Here is a 13,318-nt window from a genome sequence, read left to right on the forward strand (position 1 = left end):
GAGCTCCAAAACATGCAGTTACTCCAGTAAACTCAAATTAAAATGACACTGTGGGCAGCTTTTGATTTGCAGCATCCCAGTCACAGAGTTGTGCACGTGTTGCAAAGATCAGGAGAGACGGAAAGCCTGACAGGAGCAAAGAGAAATGGGCACCATGTTGGAGTTCCCAGAATTTGGGACTGAAGCCTTGAGAGTTTCACCTTGGGTCCCCCCTCCTTTCTTATTGTAGCATTTTGCAAGCCACCTTGCTATAAAGCATGGAAATAAACAAAGGCAACGGATTCCTGGCATTCTCTCACCCTATAGCTGTACCATGGGACTTTTCACTGCTCGGAGAAGTGAGAAATGTGTGATATAACAGTGAGATGCTAGACTGTATCTGTATTAATATAAAGAAAGTATTTTGGTAGGGATTCAATATCATTAAAACAATTTTCAGATGCTATTTCATAAGGCCTCTAATGTCTTGTTTTCACTCCCTCTTACACCGGCCCCTTCTCAGTGAAATGAATTTCAAAATTTTATGGAACGTGCAATGCAGTACTTAAGTATTTGTTTTGTTAATTTCTTAAAAACAAATCGGGTTCACAGTAAATATAAAATGCAGGATGGCTACATTAGTCAAGCAGCAGGGGAGGCGATTTCATAATGGTTATCATGCAAAAAGCTCCATTTGCTGAAGAATTCCCAGAAAGAAAGAAAAGAAATCCATCTCTGCTGCTATTTGCTTGATTATAAAACTCCTCTAAAAATCCAATACAGGAAGGAAGTGGGGAAATTTCAACTATCTCCAGCTACCCTCCAGATAATTAAACCAAGCATATGGGATGAAATGGTATCGAATGACAATGGAATCAGGTTAGAGAGCCTTTCTTTCACACTTAGTTATTTTTCGGGGAATTCTGCATGAGCTACAATGCCCACAGCATTGTGAATTTGGGTCTATAAACACCACTCACGGAGCAGAGCAAGAATACTTCGTAGTTAGATGCCGATCAGAAATCAGTACTTCCTCTGTGTCCGTGCAAGTTTCTTTTACTTCCAAGTGAATATGGATCTCCCTCCATCTTTCCCATCCTCCCTCCCTCCCTCCTTCCTTCCTTGCTTCCTTCTTCACTTTTCTTGACTCCTCTTCGCAGCTTGTAGTAAATTCCCCCTTAATGATTAGGAACAAGTTCTAAGCTTGAAAACCTGCCCCCAAAATGTATTCATTGGTTGAAATACCTTCCCTGGAAGCCAGAGCTTGAAGATTCCAGGTAGACCTCAGGAAAAACATCCTAACTGATAGAGCAATATGTCCAGGGGACCAATGACCTACATGGGTTCTGGGCCCTCCCAGGCTGGAGGCATTCAAGAGGCAGCATTCAAGAGGCTGAACAGGGAGTTGGACTCAATGGTTTTCTAGGCCCTTCCAAATATTCTCCAATTCTAAGATCCCTAGTCCCTGGGACCAGTGAAATCTCACCCCTACCCCTTTTCCCTGCCACCCACTCAATGGACGGGGTGGTGGTCAAAAGGCTGTTGGGAGTGCCAGGAAAGCAATCTCCATCAGGGTCATTGGGATGGATGGGAGAGACTTTTGGCCCAGGCATTCTCCAGCAATCCCAAAACAGCCAGGATTATGATTTGTTTGCAATTACACTGTCTGCAAAGCAGTGTTTCCGGTGGGGATGGCTGTAGGAAGGGAGAAGCTTTAATCTTGTCCCTTTCAGCAATCTCAACCCAAGAAGGGCATCTTCAGAGGGCACTCTGAGAACCGAGATGTGCATGTTTGTGCCTAAAAGGGATGTGCAAATTGGCAAAACACCCATGTACCAAAGCCCTGCCATTTCCATCTCAAGGCTTGTTCCAGCCTGAATCTGCATAAGGTTGGAAGATTCATTTTTTTCTGCTTCCATGAAAACCCATGCATATTTTGTCTGTATTTTTTCAAATGGAGGCACCGGTTCTGCACATCTTTAAAATGCATGCATTCTTCTCCCACTGAAGAATGCATGCATTCTTCTCCCACTGTAAAGGTGCACGTTTTCCAGATGTATGCATTTGTTCATGAGCATTTCTCGAGTGTATCCATGCAATTGGATGTGTTACTGTTGCTGCTGCCACTGCTGTTTTGCTGCAGTATGTCTGCATTCACAAACTGCAGCATGTCTGCATTCTAGCAGGTGTGAATTGGGTAACACCTGACCAAAAACAAGGAAATTTCTCATACATTGCTAGGCAGGATTGCTATTTCTTCACCAAAACAGGGACCACAGTGGAGTGGAAGATATTTTAATTGCCTCCCCCTGCAACAATCCCTTTCTTAGATCTCAGTGTGTAGAAGGGAGGGCAGAAGGGAGGGGAGGCTCCCCAACCTGATCACTGAGACCAGTGCGTGTTCCAGGAGAAGAGAGAATTTCCTGGTGTCTCTGCCTTTGAAATGCCTTATGGCTGGATTTATAAAGCTGTGGCTTCACCTTTGTCTGCCCCATGATGAGCTCCACAGATGATCCTGACCCCACTGTAGCAGGACAACCAGTATTCCCGAAGTCCTGCTTCCACTTCTCCACTGCTAATTTGTGATGTGCAACAGCAGAGGTTGTTAATATTATTGTCTATTATTATTAATTATGGGTTTGTATTTTACCTGTTCCTAGCACTGGGACTAAAGGCAGTTTGTGACATTAAAGTCCATGCAATTAAAACATGAATAAAAATAAACCAAGTTAGAATATATTTAGTTCAGCTAGAATACTACAATTATATAAATACCAATATTTAAACAGATCTAAAAACATTATAGGCACCAGGGATAGTCCAGCACAAACTCACAAGTCCAAGACTATCCCCAAGGCCCTGCCAGGTGATATTTTTATTGTTGCTCTGTTTGCAAAAGAACAACAGGGAGGGTGCCAATCTGGCCCCCCTAGAAAGGGAGCTCCAAAGCCTTCTCTCCCAGAGGGTCTCTAAGGGATGCTGGTGTTCTCAGCCAGAGGTCTACTGCTGCAGGTGCACAGCCAAAGGTTTGACCCAATTAAAATTGAGGGAGGGAGGGAGGGAAGGAAGATTGTAAATTCCTTTCCCCACTGCCCAGAAACCATTTCAAGGAACAAGCCACGGCTTCTCCCCATTTGCCAGTCAGAGGCTGAACCAGCCCTCGGAGTCAATTAAAGATGAATCCACTGCTTATTTAGACAGGAAAAAGCCCTACAACTCCGGACATTCACTAGCTAGGCTGGGGGATGGTGGGACTTGTAGGACTTTTTTCTGTCCAAAATGTCCTATAGGTTTTCTACGCTAGGCACCTGCAATAATGGCTTCCTCTCAAGTCTGATATGTTGTTCTTGGCAACAAATTCTGTGCAGATCTTTTTCACCAGGACTACAATATCCTTGCAATGGGTCTGCCCTTAAATTCATAGATATAGATTGAACTGGAAAGCATTGTGATCAGTACACAAATGAACGGATAAATAACAATAACCATGGTGAAAGCAGTGGAGGTTTACCATAAGCTCTTATTTCAACTGATGCTTGATGTTTACAACTATAAAATCCAGGATTTGAGCACAATATAGAGTGTAATAAAAGCTAATGTCTGGGGTGGGAGGGAGAGAAGAAATATGGTGCACCAGGTATATTCCATCCTTTCCGAGGGTGAAAAAATATTCAAAGACTTATCAATGCTAAAATAAATGAAGTAAAAAATAGAAACCTAATTAGATTGGACTAGTTCTTGCACCTAATCTTGCCCTGGGAATTACATTTCTTGCCATGTAGCAATATTCTAATCAACTTTACAAAACTATAAATCAGAAATTCTAAATAAATACAAATAAATGGCTCAGGTAAGGGGGTATAAATGCATTTATAATCAAAAAGCCATCGAGGTAACGAGCCCCAGCTCCTTGTTTGGGCCATAAAGATAAATAAAATTTGGTATAATGCTACATAAAACATTGAGGACATGATCCAGACAAAGTTGAGCCATTTCAATTCTTTTTCTTTCAGCAAGGGAGAATGAAGTGGTCACTTAACTCATCTGTTGAAATGAATGAGACAGTGATCTATTTGATATTGGCTGATTCCTAATAATTTGGTTAACACTTGAATAACATAGTGCTGTTTCCCTTCTCTTCTGCCATTCTGCTTATCGTGAGAAATTGATAGGTAACCTAGTAGCAAGCCAGAGCGAAGAAAATCCTGAAGAACCTGCAAAATCCAAACTACGGACAACCTGACATAACCTCATGTTCATGTCTGGGTTATAGCTGAGAGCATAAATAATGACAGGCTGTAGTGTTTTGGGGGTGGCACTTTCATATCTGTGAGTTCTTGTTGGCCTCCTCCCCTGTTGTTTTGCTTTCTTCCTTTTAAATACCTGTTACCAGAATGGTTTGCCTGGTGCCTTCTCTCCATTCGTTTCAGTGCCAGGCAAAGACATTTTAATTTATCCAATATTTTAATTGTTGAGGTAATTTTCAGGTTTTATAATATAGAAACAGAAACTGAGCGAGTCAGAAGGGGCCTCCCAGGCCATCTAATCTGGCCCCTGGCCCCAGCCGGCTCCACTCACGACATGCCCACCATGTGGACGTCCAGCCTATCCTCGAACACCCACACCGATGGGGCCTCAACGACCTCTCGTGGAAGCCGATTCCACACCCTCGGGGTCCTGACTGTCAGGAAGCGCTTCCTGGCATCCAGATGGAACCTGGGTTCCCTGAGCTTTGCTCCGTTGGAGCGTGTCCTGCCTTCCTCTGCAGGGGAGAACAGGTCTCTACCCATCTCCATGTGACATCCCCTCACATACCTATATGTCACCAGGTAAAATATTATATTTAAGTTTTAAATATACAATATTATGGCATTTTATATTTTAGTGCTATTGCACCTTTTATTTTGCTTTTATGGGGAAAGATTTGACAGGTAAAGATCTGAGGTTATTGCAAAAAATGTATGGTGGTGCTTTGTTGATCGATTGATTGGTTGTTAGATTTCTGTTGTTCCATTTTTGTTGTTCTAATATTACTGATATTTAGTATGTAAATTGTAATCATGTAATCCACCCAGAAAGCCTATTTGGCTAATGGAGCAGGATATAAATCTAATAAATAAATAAATAAATTTATATCCTACTTTATACCAGGCCAGGCTGTTTTAATATCAAGCCCACTGTTTAATTTCACTGGCATCACTTCCCAGGTCTTCAGGCAAGAGGCCTTTGCCACCTCATTGTTTTAACTGAAGATGTCAAAGGTTGAAGACCAAAGAACATCCAAGGGTTTCCAGGTGGCCTCTCTTTTAAGCATTCACAGGACTCATAGCTGCTAGCATCTACATCTTATAGTGTGCCCTCTTTCTGAGGCCATAATCAGCACAGCTGTCCTTCCATGTACAGCTTGGACCGCCTTCCAAATACAGAATGGACCTCCTTGGAGCTGGTGCAATGACATGTTAGCCAGAAAGTCCCAGTCAAAAGAGAGCTCATTGTGTGGTGTCTGAGTTACAGTGTCAGTTACAACCATTTGACATACGGAAATGATTATGTTGAGTTACTTTGCAAAAGTTGCACACCATGTTTTTGTCTTCTTTTCCTCCTGGAATCTTTTCAGGAAATTTCTTGCCTGCCTGTCAGTGGTTGCCTTCTTCGTCAGCTGCATTCATTCCAGAAGATGTCCGGCCTAGCCTCAGACAGATTACTGTAATATGCTTTATGTGGGGTTACCTGGGAAGACTGTTCAGAAGCATCACCTCTTCCAGAAGGTCACTAAGGTGGATCTAAGAGGAATTGCTAGTCAGTCCCTCTTGCACACACCTGTCAACTTCATTGGTTACCAGTTTATCACTGGGTTCATGGAGGGCGGGGGGTGGATGATGCTGGCTGTGACATCTAAAGTTCTACATGACCTGAGACAAGATTACTTCATGGATCTCCACCCAATCTCCATCCCCCTGTGAAATGGAATCACAACACAAATGCAGACACAAAAAGAACCCTTATGCTATTCCATGATCATATCACAAATCTCTTTTGTGTTGTGATTTAATTAATGTGCATATATTTGACTGTGCATTGGTAATGATTGCAAGGCACACAAAAAATGGCAGCAAACAGCACATGAATCTATTCTGAAATCAATGGTAGGGTAGATATACTCCAAGTCAAACTGGAAGGCATAGGAAGGAGGTATTCAGGGGAAGGCTTCTTGGCAGTCATGCCTAAGATTTAGAATTACTTCCCAAGAGAAATATGTCAGGTTCCATTATTGTCCACTTTTAAGCCAACCGTGAAAATATTTCCATTTAGATTGGCCTTTTTAGAATCTAAAGTCAATCCCTACTTTTTTAAAAAAAATGTCCAAATTGTTCCACTTATTTTGCTGTTTTAGCTCTACGTGTTACATTATAGGTGATATTCAGATGCGGTTTTTTTGCTATGGCAACTCCTGCATGAGCCACCTTGTGAACAAAAGGTGGTATAGGGATGAAGGGATGAATAACACGGTTGTGAGGATCCCCACGAGAAGAAGATTATGCAAGTGCCATGCTTCAACCGTGTCATTCTCCATAGGATTGAATGGGCCATGCTCCCGGTTTTGCATAAGATTACATCCTGGAGATTTTAAAATATTGCTCCACAACCCAGCATTAAGCAGTTCCCGCTGACCCCTGTGTCATGTTTATTTCTCGACCACAACTTCTACATGCAAGGAAGCTTTAAAAATGCATTTGCTTTTAGCACATATTCTGAATGTTGAGCTTCCGGCTTGCCAGACTTGGCCTTTCCTGGGTCCGAGTTTACATTCACGCCATCCACTGCATCTTGGTATAATACCAGACTCACTCTGTGCCGCGCTCTGCTTCATTCCAAATGCTTTTCCAGGACTCAGAGTCTCTGAGTACTTGAAATTCCTAGCACTACATCAGGGTTATGGTACTATGTTACAAAGTTATTCAGAAACCTGATTGGCCATGTTCCTGTGATACATTTTTCTAACCCCTAGATAAAGATCCATGCATCTCTTTACCCTTTAAACAAAAAAGCTATTGTAATAGCATGTAGTGTGACGCATGGCATGAATACCAAAACATGTACATGTGCTGCCGAACTGTTTAAGTATGGAAGAAGTCGTGTCTAATAGCATCAGGAAATTGAAATTTGAAAATTTTTCTCACTCACTTATTTGATGAGAACTGGGCTGCTGACAGGTGAAGCAGAAAGTCATTTTTCAAGTTAAATGCCAAGTGGTTATATAGCATAATATTCAGTCAAAATTAACCACCTCACTGCTGCGTTGACATACAGCATATTTAATGGCAAGGATTTCAGAAAAGAAAACTGTAGAGCTTTGGGGAGTCCTAGGGAAAAGAAAGCTGGAAAGAACATTTTGCCAATAATTCAGTTACCTGGCTTTTTAAAAAAGGGAAAGAGAAAACACACACATGGACGCATACACAGAGTAGCCTCAATATCTGAATGGAATGTTTTAGAAGGTCAAATAAATGCATGCATCAAAATATTTGCAGCTTGCTACATAGGCATATATACAGATCTAGCATAGATTCAGCACAGATGTAGGAAGAGGTCTGGGGGCAAAAGGGTGGCCATCCACAAAAACCCCAGAGGGCCAGGCTGGAACCCCAGGAGACTTGGATTCGGCTTAGGGATGTGAAAGGACACACCCCTGCCTTAAAGGACCCACTGGCAATATCATCAAAATATTCCTTTCAGACATACTGCCTGCGAACGGGAGGAGGGATTTCCTTGCAACACCATTCAGTTCCATGCCCAATGGCACACGCTGTCCTTTTCCAAGGGTGCATGAAATTATGGCCTAGGTACAGATTTGGGTACCTTCTGCGTGGTGCAGTGGAGACTGGATCTTAGGGCTGAAGTCCAGGCCTGGGCGAGTCAGCGTTACCTTGCCACCTAATGGGCCATGAGCATGTCAGAGAGCATGAGTGCTGGCACTGGTCACCCCAGCAATCCTGCTTCTGCTCTACAACAGCCATAGAAAATTAAAGTCGATGGGCAGCTGGCAGGACACAGCTTGGTTACCGATGCCTGCCTGACCATCTCTTCCTTATTCTTTCCCACATCAACATGACACTGCCTTCCGAGTAAATGTGTTTATCATCAGGCAGGAAGAAGCAAACTCCATTTTACTCTTCTAGCTAGGGAAGTGCTGTGGTGTAGGGAAGCTCAGGATGCAAAGTCCCACAGGCACAGTGCTGCTTAAAAATAATGGAGGTGGCAAGCAGAGATGTGAAACAAGAAGAGAGAGCAGAAATGGTAGTTCTATGTTTCACAACTAATACAATGCACATGGCCACCCAACAGGGCCCCATAATTCCAGGAAGTCCAAGACTGAAGCATCCTCCTACCGCTACTTAGGTTATCATAAAGGATTTAAAGATTTGTTCAGGGGAGGGGACATTTCGATCTGCTCTTGAGCAACATCTACTTGATGGTGTTCATTCCATATTTAAATCTTCAGGCCATAAAAACTGATGGAAGAAATGTAAGAACCTGCAGTCTAGAACTTGTGTGCCATTTCGGTATTATAGGATGCATTTTTCGAGCTTTTGGTCTCTTACGCAGTACAAAAAGCACAAAATGTTACCTGCTGCCAGAAACATATGGGAAAATATCTTAAGAATGCATAGAAGAATAGCACATAATTTATCTATGCACTTTCTATAGCTTTAAATTCTGAATCATGGTTATGATCATTTTAAGGAAGAAGAACATGCTATATACTAATCATGAAGATCCTTCAAAGAAACTAAAGAAAAGTTTTAAAAGGCCTGTTGTTTAAAGCTACTGCAGTGAAAAGGAGGAATAATCTTTGAAAGTCATCTCTTCTTTTAGAAGGATTATGTGCATGAAGCCAGAATAATTCTTTCAATTTTCAGGGTCTAGGTGGTGAGTGTTTCTTTGGGTAGGCTAAACAGTACTATCCAAGCAAGAAAGGAGAATATCAACAGGTGTGCGGAAAGCCCAATAGCCAAACCAGCACGGACATATTTTATGGAGAAAAGTAATGAAGGGGGTTCCTCTCCCTTCTAAAATGAAACAACAACAACAACAACAAAGGGTGCTCCTTTGATGTGGAATGCTGACCAGTTGTGAAGCAGAGATGAAAGCCTTATTGCTTGTTTCTTTGAATTTTTAAGCAAAACAAACTTTTTCATGCAAATCAGAATACAGTTCTTAAAATGTTGTGATGCCAGTCTCAGGAATTACACAGAAGAATGAGTATGTTAAGCAAGCTGTGGACGATGGGCATATATAGGCATATACTGCAATGAGGAAAGTGGCACAATAGTTTGTACCTTAGGGAATACTCCATACAAAATACATGCATTAAGAAAAATCATATGAAAATTTGCATGATCTTCGGCGTGATTTTTTTTCAAATCAGGAGTGCAATCTGATGCAAACATTGGATGGAACAGATTGAATAGGACTGAATCAGTCAGACAAACCTGCCAGTTCTGTGTTCTCATTTTCCCAGTGTTGTGCTCAGTCATAAGGACCTTTGTGCATGGGCCCACTTAGGGGTGCCCTGGATTTTACTGCAAACAATTTCTATGTGGCTCAAGAACCAAGACCTCATGTTTGGGTTTCTACCAACATGTTTATGGAAACAAATTGGGGAAGGCATTCTTATGCAAAACATCTGAGTAATGTGAAGAGGCCATTCTGTGACCCCCAGACTTCGTTGGAGAGTCTATAGGATAATGGGGGTTCTCCACTCCAAGGTTGGAGGCGGCACTATTTATTTATTTATTTAATTGGTTAGTTAATTACTTTATATCCTGGCTTTTTTCCTTTCAAGGAACCCAGAGCGGCTCACATGATTCTCCTCCTCCTGTTCTCAATCTTATCCTTACCACAAGAACCCTGTGAGGTAAGTTGGGCTGAGAGTCTGTGACTGGCCCAAAGTCACCCAGTGAGTTCCATGGCTGAATGGGGATTAGAGCCCAGGTCTCTGCAGTTCCAGTCCCACACTCTTAACTATGACACCACACTGGCTCTCGCAGGTGGACTTCTGAGTCCCCTCACCTGCCCCTGTGGAGTCAGAATGGAAAAGGTCTGCTGGCTAGCTCCTAACATCTGAAAATTGACCTTGGAGCATGGGAAATGGGGATGTTCCAAAGGGTATGGAGACAGGGAGATGGCTGAGGTTAGGCCATGAGCTATCCTAAGCCTGGTCCAGCCTACTTCCACTCTAAATTTCCATTGATGAGCAGGCAAAACACACAGATTGTAGGACAGGGAGGTCAAGCTCATTTCTGTTGCTACTTTTACCCCAGCAGCTTTAGCCTAGCTGGGAAGCAGAGACAATGGAGCTTCTCACAAGGTTTTCCCCTCAGGTAATGCTGTTCAAGTCTGCAATTGTATGCACCATCCACTGGGAGTAATCCTATGGAACACTAAAGATACTTTTCTGAGTACATGTAGCTGGGCTCACACTTCCAGGCATTTCCACACTTGAATATAGGTTGTGGTATTCATGTTGTTGTTGTTACAGAAGCCTAATAGAGCCATGCCACCCAGGAGATAATAAAAGTAAACTATCACAAAGACTAAGTTGATGCACACAGAATAAGGAAATCATGGGCCTGACCCGAAGGAAGAACCCACCACAGCAACCACAGCAGGAAAAATTCTTAAGGCCAAAGCTCTAGCTGTCTCTTCCCATCAGTAAAGTCAGGCTTCAGAAATGAGCTCCTTGTGAAGGGAGATTATCACAGAGGAAAAGCAGAGATGACTTTTTGTATATTTCAAATACTTCTCTTTCTGTCTTGACAGGACCGAGGGAAGAATCCCTTCAAAAGTCGCAGACCTACTCAACAGGTGAACAGCTGCCAAGTCAATTTCAAAAGTGTAGATCATGGTTCATCTTATAGCTCATGGTAGTTCAGTAAATATTATTCTTTTGAGATGTCTTGTAGAGAAAAACAGATGCCAGGAGAAGATCCATAATGCTTCTGGTTTTTCAGTGTATATAAGGGAAAATACCATATACTGATACTTCAAACCAATATCCATTCTTGAGAACAGGGTCGACTTCAGCTTTGATGACTCCAAGACAAAATATCCTTTGTGAGCGGCTTTCTCCCATGGAGGAAGTTGGTGTTCGCTGCCAGAGAAGTACCACAGCAGGCAAGAAAAATCCAAACACTGCTGCCTGCCAGGTGGGACAATGCCTTAGATCAGCCTTCCCAATCTATTTGTTTGGGTCTAAAATTCCCTGAATTTCTGACTGTAACTATGCTGGGAGTCGGCACCCAAAACAACTAGAAGATCATAGGGTGAGAAAGTTACCTTAGAGTGATGTTATTTAAGAGGTATCGAGGAATATTTAGATGGTGGCCAGAGCAGCTACTGAGTGCTATTTGGAGTGGCTAAAATCATTCCAAGGGAGACCTGCTCACTGTAGCAGAAGACCACTGGGGAAGCGATGAGTAGACTTTGGCAAAGACACCAAAAAGTGAGTTGTGTGCATATTGAGTAAGGTGTGTACATGTCTAAACATAGATTGGTTTGGAAGAATATCAGAGAGGGAAAGCAGAGAGCTTGCCCAGTGCTCTAATGCATAGATTTTCTAGAAGTTCTGCTTTTTAAATGTACAAGTGACTGTGCAGGCTCATGTTATGGATGAGAGAATAAAGAATATTTGAGCATGCTATCACTCTCCAAAGATCTCTTCAAGCTCATGTACTAAAGTGGAAGGCAACCCTTCAATCTGCATTTCACCCTACACACAAGGAACTCCGAGAGCCACCATAAACACTTCAGTAACATGGTCAAAAATACCCAGTTTGCTTCATAGCTGTGCAAGTTTTCAGTGCTGTATCCTGGTTTATGAAGACCTTTGGGCAAAACACCCCAAATGGACTTTCTACCTTTGTAAGCCCATCTCCTCACTATCATTGCCACCAGCTGTTCCTGCATCTCATTCTCTTTCTCATCATTTCTGCGATTGGCTTGTTTGACAGGCAGAGCAAATAAGAAGTGTGGCAAGCTTTTCCATCCAGTCTAGAGTGAGCGCCAGGTGAACAAGCAGGTTGCAATGGTGAAGAGGAGCCCAGGTGTGTGAACTTGTGTCTCCTGGAGTGCAGGTTTTCACCTGCATACTTTGGATGATGCTTTTGGACCTGGGATCCCAGTTCTAATTCCAACACCTTTGTCACATCAACAAAATGCTTGCTACGTTTTCCTTTCATCATTGAGAAATGTAATGAACAGCAATTTGTACAAACTTACTAGAGAAGTTCGTGCAAAATCATGGAGTTCATCATAATATTGTACATTGCTTATGCAAGTGTGGCGAACCATGGCCATCCGTAAGCCAACCAGAAATAAAACGTATCTACACATCCCCCACCCTATTCTTGGGCTGTAGCTTAGCTTTATTGTTGCTATTCTGTAATATTCCACAAAATGTGGTTTATCTTGTCAAAGAATGTAGCAATGAAAGAACTGTGAATGTATCTTGTTTATCAGTATGTCTCTATATATTGGTTATCACTAGATATATTTTTTCTTGAAGGGATGCTGGATACTTATTTTGATGAAAATACAAGGACCTCAAAGCATACATATATCTCCTTTCTGCTGATTGTGATACTTCTAATAATATTTTTTATAGTCAGTGGTTAGGATATGGATGATGTGGGGCTAATGCTTCTGATGAAAAGAAAATGCATTGGAAATAGACTCCACAGTTATTAATACCCAAGAAACTTCAACACTCTCTGTGTCTGCTTGGGTAAATTGTCTCCCAGGAGAATGATGCTGAACCAACATTTATAAGTCAACGCCATGTATAAACAAGGTGTTTCGATCAAGTGCTGAAAGACCGTCATGCATATGAAAATCACTTGGGATGCATTGTTCGAAAGAGCCTAGCTTAAAAGTAATAACAAAAAAACCAGTCTCTGTGTCCCAGTTGTGTGTTTAGAAATATGTGTGACTGCAGTAGAACTGCCAGGGACAGAATACGGTGATGCTTGCAGAATGTTAAGGACGATTAAGGCGTTACATTTCATGGACAACTAGGATCCTATTAAAGATGTGTAGATAGCAAGTCTACACACAGTTACCTGTACTTGTTACCCGGAGCTCACGTGGTCTTACTTCTGAGTAGATATTGACAAGATTGCACTGTTAGAAGTGGAGCATGTGCTTGGCATACAGAGGGTTCCAGTTTCAATCCCCAGCAAATCTAGAAAAAGATAAATGTCTACCTGGAACCCCAGAGAACTGTGGCCAATCAGTGGCCACAAGCCTGGGTTAGAGGACCATTGGCCTGCTTCTGTTA

The sequence above is a fragment of the Varanus komodoensis genome, unplaced genomic scaffold (assembly GCF_004798865.1).
Source record: "Varanus komodoensis strain SLA01 unplaced genomic scaffold, ASM479886v1 scaffold19, whole genome shotgun sequence".
Classification (NCBI taxonomy): domain Eukaryota; kingdom Metazoa; phylum Chordata; class Lepidosauria; order Squamata; family Varanidae; genus Varanus; species Varanus komodoensis.